General features: G+C 43.3%; 1 non-coding gene across 1 annotated transcript; it reads left to right on the top strand.

Annotated features, from left to right (window-relative positions):
- The first annotated feature begins 1,336 nt into the window (after positions 1-1,336).
- LOC143678475 (U6 spliceosomal RNA) lies at positions 1,337-1,443 on the top strand. Its single transcript, XR_013173282.1, has one exon. It is a non-coding gene; the product is annotated as a U6 spliceosomal RNA (small nuclear RNA).
- Positions 1,444-7,519: the final 6,076 nt, after the last annotated feature.

The raw sequence follows: 7,519 nt of genomic DNA, 5'->3' as shown, positions 1-7,519 counted from the left end.
ATATACCAGAACTGGGTTGGCTTTTACAATGGGGATTTAATAACTTACAACTTAGAGTTCTTAGGCTGTGAAAATATCCAACTCAAGGCATCACAGGATGATACCTGGATTTTAAAGACAGACTGCTGGCATCCAGGACACCCCTGTCATATAGGAAGCACATGGCCAGTGTCTGCTGGTCCTTCATTCCCAGACTTCATTGCTTTCAGCTTCTGGTTCCAGTGCTTCCTCTCTGAGCTTCTGTGGGTCCTCTCCTAAATTTTCCAGGGCTTTTCTCTGTGAACTTCTCTTAATTTTCATCTTTCTAGCTTCTGAATGTACTTTCTCCTCTTATAAAGGATTCCAGTAAAAGGACTAAAAACCCACCATGGGCCAACTATTCAATTGAAATAACCTAACCAAAAGATCCCACCTGCTATAGGTCTGTACCCACAGGAATGAATAAAAGAACATGACCTTTTCTGGGGTACATAATAGCTTCAAATCACTGCACCATTCTATGCAAAGCAATTTATAAATTTAAGGCAATCCCAATAAAAATTTCAACAGCTTTCCTTGCAGGAATGGAAAAGCTAATCTTCAAACTTAAGATTAGTGCAATTGTAAGGGGTCTTAAATAGCGAAAGACATCTTGAAAAAGAATACTATAGTTAAAAGACTCACACTTCCTGATCTTAAAACTTATTAGAAAGCCATACTAATCAAAACAGCATGGCAATGGTGTAAGGACAGACATATAAACCAATGGAATAAAATTGAGAGAGTTCAGATATAACCCTCACATTTTTGGCCAAGTGATTTTTTTTTTTCATGGGCAGGCACTGGGAATTGAACTTGGGTCTCTGGCATGGCAGGCAAGAATTCTGCCACTGGTCAAGTGATTTTTGACAAGGTTGCCAAGTCCACTCAATATGGAAAGAATAGTTTCTTCAACAAATGCTGCTTGGAAAACTGGATGTGCATGCGCAAAAGAATGAACGGGGGCCCTACCTCACACTACATACAAATTTCAACTAAAAATGGATCAAAAACCTAAATATAAGAGACAGAACTCTAATACCCCTATAGGAAGGCATTGTCAGGACCTGGTGTAGACAATGGTTTCTTAGGCTTCACATCCAAAGCACAAGCAGCAAAAAGGATAGACAAATGGGAACCTCATCAAAATAAAAACCTTTTGTGTGTCAAAAGGCTTCATGAAAGAAAAGGCAGCCTACAGAATAGGAGAAAATATTTGGAAACCTCATATCTGATAAGGGTTTAATATCCAGAATATATAAAAAATATCCTACTACTCACCAACAAGAAGAAAAACAACCCAATTTAAAAATGGGCAGTGCTTGCTTCAGTGGCACAAATATTAAAATTAAAATGATACATAGAAAATTAGCATGGCTCCTGAACAACGATGACATACAAATTTGTGAAATGTTCCATATTTTTTAATGCAATTAACAGTGCTGAAATATATATCTGAATATAATTAAAAGGGGAAATGTTAGATTTTACATATGGTGACAGAATAAAAATTAAGGGAAAATCCATAGAACTACATTACACAGTGAACCCTATGTTAAACCACGCTCTTTAACTAATAGTAAAATAATAAAATTTGCTATTGTCAATTGTAAGAACTATTACATATGAATGCAAGGTGTTGGTGGTGTGGTAGTGTATGGAAATCCGATACTTTAAACTTGATTGTTCTGTAAACCCAGAACTTCTCAAATAAAGAAGAAAAAAAAATGGAGAAAAATGGGTAAAAGACTTAAATTGACATCTTTCCAAAGAAGATATGCAAATGGCCCCCCCAAAAAGGATGAACAGATCATTTGCCATTAGGAAGATGAAAATCAAAACCACAATCAGATCCATTTCATACCCACTAGATTGGCTGCTATTAAAAAAAATGGAAAATTACAAGCTTTGGAGAGGATGTGGAGAAATAGGAATACTCATTCATTGCTGGCAGGAATATAAAATGGTGCAGCCACTATGGAAGACAGTTTGGCAATTCCTCAGAAAGTTAAATATAGAATTAGCATATGACCTGGCAATCCCACATCTAGGTATAAAGTAAACCACGGACTATTTTGTAGTACAATTTAAAAAAAAGTTTTTCATCAGTTGTACCAAAGGTACCACACTAATGCAAGGTGTTAATGATAGGGCAGTGTTTTGGTTTTCTGGACTGCTTGAGCAAATAACATGAAATGGATTGGTTTAAACAACAGGAATGCATTTGCTCATGGTTTTGAGGTTAAAACCAAATCCAAATAAAGTCATCATTAAGGTGAGTCTCTCTTTCTGAAGACTGGCATTCTGGGGCTGGCTGCTGGTAATCCGTGGCTATTAGCTTGTCAGATGGCCAGGCACATTGCAGTGTTACCTAGTCTCTTCCTTCTCTTCTGGGTTCTGTTGATGTTTAGCTTCTTACTTCCCATGTTTTTCTCATTCTCTGTCCTAATTTCATTCTGTTTATAAAGGACTCCAGTAATAGGATTAAGAATCATCCTGATTAAAGTGGGTAACACCTAAACTGAAGCACCCTTATCCTACTTACAATGAGTTCGCCCCTCAGGAATGGAGTAGGTTTAAGAACATGTTTTTTGGGGGGTACATATATCTTCAAACCACCACAGATGGTATCTCAGACCTCTAGGTTATGTGTGAGTTTTCTGTAAACCTATAATTTTTCTAATTAAAAAAAAAGAAGGTATAATTCTAGTTAGGGCAATTAGGAAGATAAAACTAATAGGAATCCAGATTGGAAAGGAAGAAGTGCAACTATTTGTATTTGTAGATGCTATGACATTATTTATAGAACATACTGAGAAATCCACTAAAACACTATTAGAACTTAATGAAGTTCAATAATGTTGTAGGATATATGTTTAATATGAAAGAGTGCATTGTATTTCTGTATACTTGCAATGAACAAATCAGAAATGAAATAAAGGAAATAACTCCATTGCAATAACATCAGAAAGTATAAAGTACTTAAGAAAAATATAAAAAAAAGAGTGTAAAAGATATACTCTGTAAATTAGAAAGTTGAAATTAAAGACCTAAATAAATGGAATCATGGATCAGAAGACAATATTGTGAAGATGTTTCCAAATGGGTTTACAGATTTGAACCAATTTCTATCAAAATCCTAGCTGGCCTTTTCTTTGCAAAAATGTTCAAACTGATCCTATAATTCATATGAAAATTCAAAGAATTTGTGACAATGGTTGTACAAATCTGGATATGCTAAAAACCATAAATTGTCCACTTTAAATTTATTGTGCATTGCATGATATATGAATTATATCTCAATAAAGCCATAAAAATGAAATCCAATTGAAAATTCATTTCCTTATTTGTACTAGCCACATTTCAAGTGTTCAATAACCACATGTAGCTTGTGGCCACTGTATTGAAAGTGCAGGTCTAGAGTATTTCAATCACAGCAGAAAGCTTCACCACACAGCACCATGCTGCCTTAGCCAGCCAGGCCTTCTGCTGTGTGCTTTCAGATTTTCTCCCTTGTCTCCTGACCTAAACTTAACTTCCCATTATTAGTACTGCTTTTTGGCCTCTGCATCTCAACCCCGCAAAGCTCTGCAAGGTCAGCATTTGCAGAGTGCAGATTCTCATTCTGCTGTTCTCTACCCCTAGCATCCAGAACGGTTCCTGCAACTTTGTAAGAACCAGTAAATGCTTGTTAATTGCATGGATAAACGGACCTCCTCAGTGAAGCCTTTCTCAATGCCCCAAGCAGCAAGTAACTACAGCACTTGCCCCCTACCTATCCCATCATTAGGTCCATACCTCCGCCAGTACTTGGCCTACACCTGTATTCTGTGGCTGTTCTAACAATGTACTGTGGCTGTCTTGATTCTATAGATGAGAAATTGGAGGTTTAAAGAAGTTTAATAACTTGCTAAAAGTCATACAGCCAGTAAATGTCAGTGCTTGGCAATGCTTCCACTCATAGCCTCCACGTTAAACTACCCTGTTCACTGAATGAATACACGTGAATGTGTAAAGTCCTTTGCACTCATTTTATAGCCTGGAAACTGATGTTGAGTGAGAGTCAGCTTCCTGTCCTCATTTGTAAGTGATGCCGGGTTGCTTCTTACAGAGCCTTATTTGTCAGAGAAGCCCTGCCCCACATCTTTCCTTTCTCTGCCTTCTGGACCCAGGCTAGTCCAAGCAGGAGCTGCCTGCCATCCCTCTTTGTTACTAGCCCTCTGATTTAAAATACCTCCCTGGCCTTGACATGTAATTCACAGCTGTGTCTCTCTGGGCACCTGCTCTTCTATGGGCCATTTGGGGACATTTTCTCTGCTGTATTTTGCATCTGCTATCACCTCCCTTCACACTCCTCTCAGGACCAGCCTACTCCCCTGCTGCAGTTTTGGGATTTGCTGAATGAAAATGCTGGTGCCAGAATCTGTCCTCTGGCTACTATGACTGGAGTTAAGCCATACTTACCTTTACCACGGCTGAAGTACTGTTTTCTGTTCTATGGTATCTCAGTAAAGAAAATGCTGGTCAATATTCAGTAAACTGTTTTCAGAACAAATACTGAGAGATAGCCTGAGTCTGAAGAATTGGCTTGTAATCCAGACTTCTCACAGGACCTTCTAGGTGCTTGATGGTCTTTTCTGGTTTAAACTGTCTCAGGTTCTGCCAACTCCACCTCCAAACCCCTTCTTCTTCATAGGCTTTCTCTCACCAAGCGAGGCTGGCAAATGGTACTCAGGCCTCCAGGCTCAGCTCTACCACCTCCTCCTCTGAGGAGGCCCAAGTCTCCAACCTCTCCTAGGCTAGTGGAAGTGCTGCACACACCTGGGCCTCTGCAGCATGTTGTATATTGTGAGAGCACCAAAGGGCTGGTACCAGTTGGGCTTTACCTGCCCAAGGTACTACCATCAGATACTTCCAAACAGACCTGAGCCAAGTCAACCCTGTGCTTCGAAGCAAATGCAGCCCCTCCTTCTTTCAAACACTCTGCCACTCTGAAGTCCCTTCTACAGGGAAATCCAGGAAACATCACTGTTTGCACATACCTCTCTGGTAATATTGATGACTGCACACTATTTATTTGTGGGGAAAAATGCATTCTCCACTAAAATGTGACACCCCTTCCCACGTACATATAGCCAGGGTGGTGTGTGCATGCAGGCGTACCACAGGGGCTCAATTAATGTTCTAGTGAATAAATGATTGCATAAATGGGTGTTTTAAAGCCCATTAAGCTCAGACAAAGATGTAATTTGAACTAAACTCTGCAGGTGCTAGGGAGCATCTGAAGATGAATGAGAAGGGGGGATAACATAAATAAGCATTAAAGATCAGTATGGGTTGCGTGTAGGTGGTGTACACTGCATATTGGAGAGAAGAATAGGTCTGGAAGGCAAGCAGGCAAATCAGTTTGACTCTCGGTGCTAGCCCTTACCGGTTATGTGACCTAGGATGTGGGAGCTTATGTACGTCGGCTGTGACATCAGGCTGTGTGGGTTCAGACCCCAACTTTACTGCTTGCTGGCTCAGTGATCCTTGCAAGCTAATTAACATCCTGTTCCTTACCTGTAAATGGCAGTACCGACTGCAATTTCTTTGGAGAGTTATCGTGGGGATCAAATGAGCAAAGTGTAAAGTACTCTGAAAGTGCTTGTCACTTGGTACACCTATAATTCATATGAATTGTTAGTATATTATTATTTGAGCTTTCTGGGTCTCAATTTCTTAATCCAGAGTAACATATCATAGGCTGATTTCAAATAGAAGTGAAATAAAATTTGTAAAAAGAAGTTTTATTAAACAATATTACTTTGTATGATGTATTCTAATATTTTATGCTATCTCATTAAAGAAAAAAAAAGACCGTCAGTGACCCAGTAAATTGATTCTGTGATCCATTAATGGGTACGACCTTGAGTTTAAAAAACTAAGCCTATAGAATATAATCCAGACTCTTTAACAGGTCTCCAGGCAATGGAAGATACTCAATAATCGTCAGTGTTGATAACTACTGAGCACAACGCTGGTGAACTGGGAGCAGAGGGGCTTTAAAGGTTAAGCCTGTTCAAAGCTGTTGCAATGGAGCAGCCCGGAGAGTCTGAAAGAACTGTAGGGCAAGTACGGAAGAGAGGGGATGCTTTGGGGACAGAAGGAACAGACAGGCCTTGGTACGGAGTGTGTGGAGGAGAGGGGAAGAAAAGAACCCTGGGGTCTAGGTCTTTAGCTTCGGTCTACTTGCGGTGGCACTGACTGGTTGAATTGCAGAGAAATGGGAAGCAATCTCCAGCAAGACTTCAAAGCAGAATTTAAATCTGTTCAGCCTCCTGGGGTGATCAGCCTGGACAGCGTGGAAGCACTGGATTAGGAGGGGTCGACCTTGACTCCACTCCCATGGCACTGTGAGACCTTGGACAAGTTCCTTCTCATCTATGAGAAGTTTGGACTACATGTCCTCATTGTACAATGTTCACTGGGAAGGTGGGTCAGTTCCACCGACAGCTCAGCCACCGTCTGGAGTGGTAGGAAACATTTCATGGATCAGGCAGGATTGGCGCTGAACCGCAAAAGTGGCGCGAATCTAAGATACCGAGGTGGGGAGCACTGGGGACCGCAGACTCTGCGGGGGGGTTTTGGGCATCTTTTTCAGCCAAGCAACAGGCAGCCGTGTTCTTTCGCCATCAGTCTTCCGGAAACAGCAGCGAAAGAGATACTTTCTAACCTCGAGTCGGCTTGCAGCTTTAACCCCGGATCCTGGCCCCTCGCTGACCCCAGTGCCCGCCGGCTGCGCCAGGGTACGCGCCGGCGATCGCATGGTGGCGGAGGCTGCTGGCGCGGCAGCTGTGCCGTCCGCCCAAGGGTTAACCCGTTCCCCTGCAGCTGCCGCGCGTGCCTTGCAGAATTTCACCAGAAGAGGGTACAGTTTGAAAAGCTCTTGAGGTCAGGCTGGAATTCCTATTGTGTTTAGAAACGGCTTGGGCAGAGCAAGCCCAAGTCAGTTCTCTGCACATCTCCGCGGACTGTGAGGGTCCCGCGGTTCCCCGCCGCGTCCTGCGGAAAGGGGCTGGGGGCGCCTGCGAGGATCCGCGCGCCTCCGAGACTGACCCATCACTTCCTACCCGCCTCCGGGCGGACCAACAGAAGGTACGTGCAGCTCATGAGGGGGCTCCAGCTGGAGATAGAGCCGAAGAGGCCGATCGCATCCCTCCGGAGCCAGGTCTGAGTGCTGCCGGCGAGGCTGGAGTCCTGGAGAGCGCTGGCCGCGTAGCCCGCCCTTTGCTCCCCACCCGTGCGCTCCAGCCCTCGGATGCCCGCCCGGAACCCCGCCGCTTGTTGCATGCCGCCCCCGCGGCGTTCCCCAGTCCACTGCTGCCCGCTGTGACTCCCCCATTCCCGGCAGGCGGGCGCTTTTAAGACTACCCCGGCACCGCGCTCTTGTGGGATCCGCCGGACAAGCCCGGCGGGGGCAGCGGGCGCCGAACGGGAGGCTGCGAGGGCGAAAGCCGGC

The sequence above is a fragment of the Tamandua tetradactyla genome, chromosome 3 (assembly GCF_023851605.1).
Source record: "Tamandua tetradactyla isolate mTamTet1 chromosome 3, mTamTet1.pri, whole genome shotgun sequence".
NCBI lineage: Eukaryota > Metazoa > Chordata > Mammalia > Pilosa > Myrmecophagidae > Tamandua > Tamandua tetradactyla.
The sequence above is the reverse complement of the archived record's forward strand: the minus strand, read 5'-3'. Positions and strand labels throughout refer to the sequence as shown.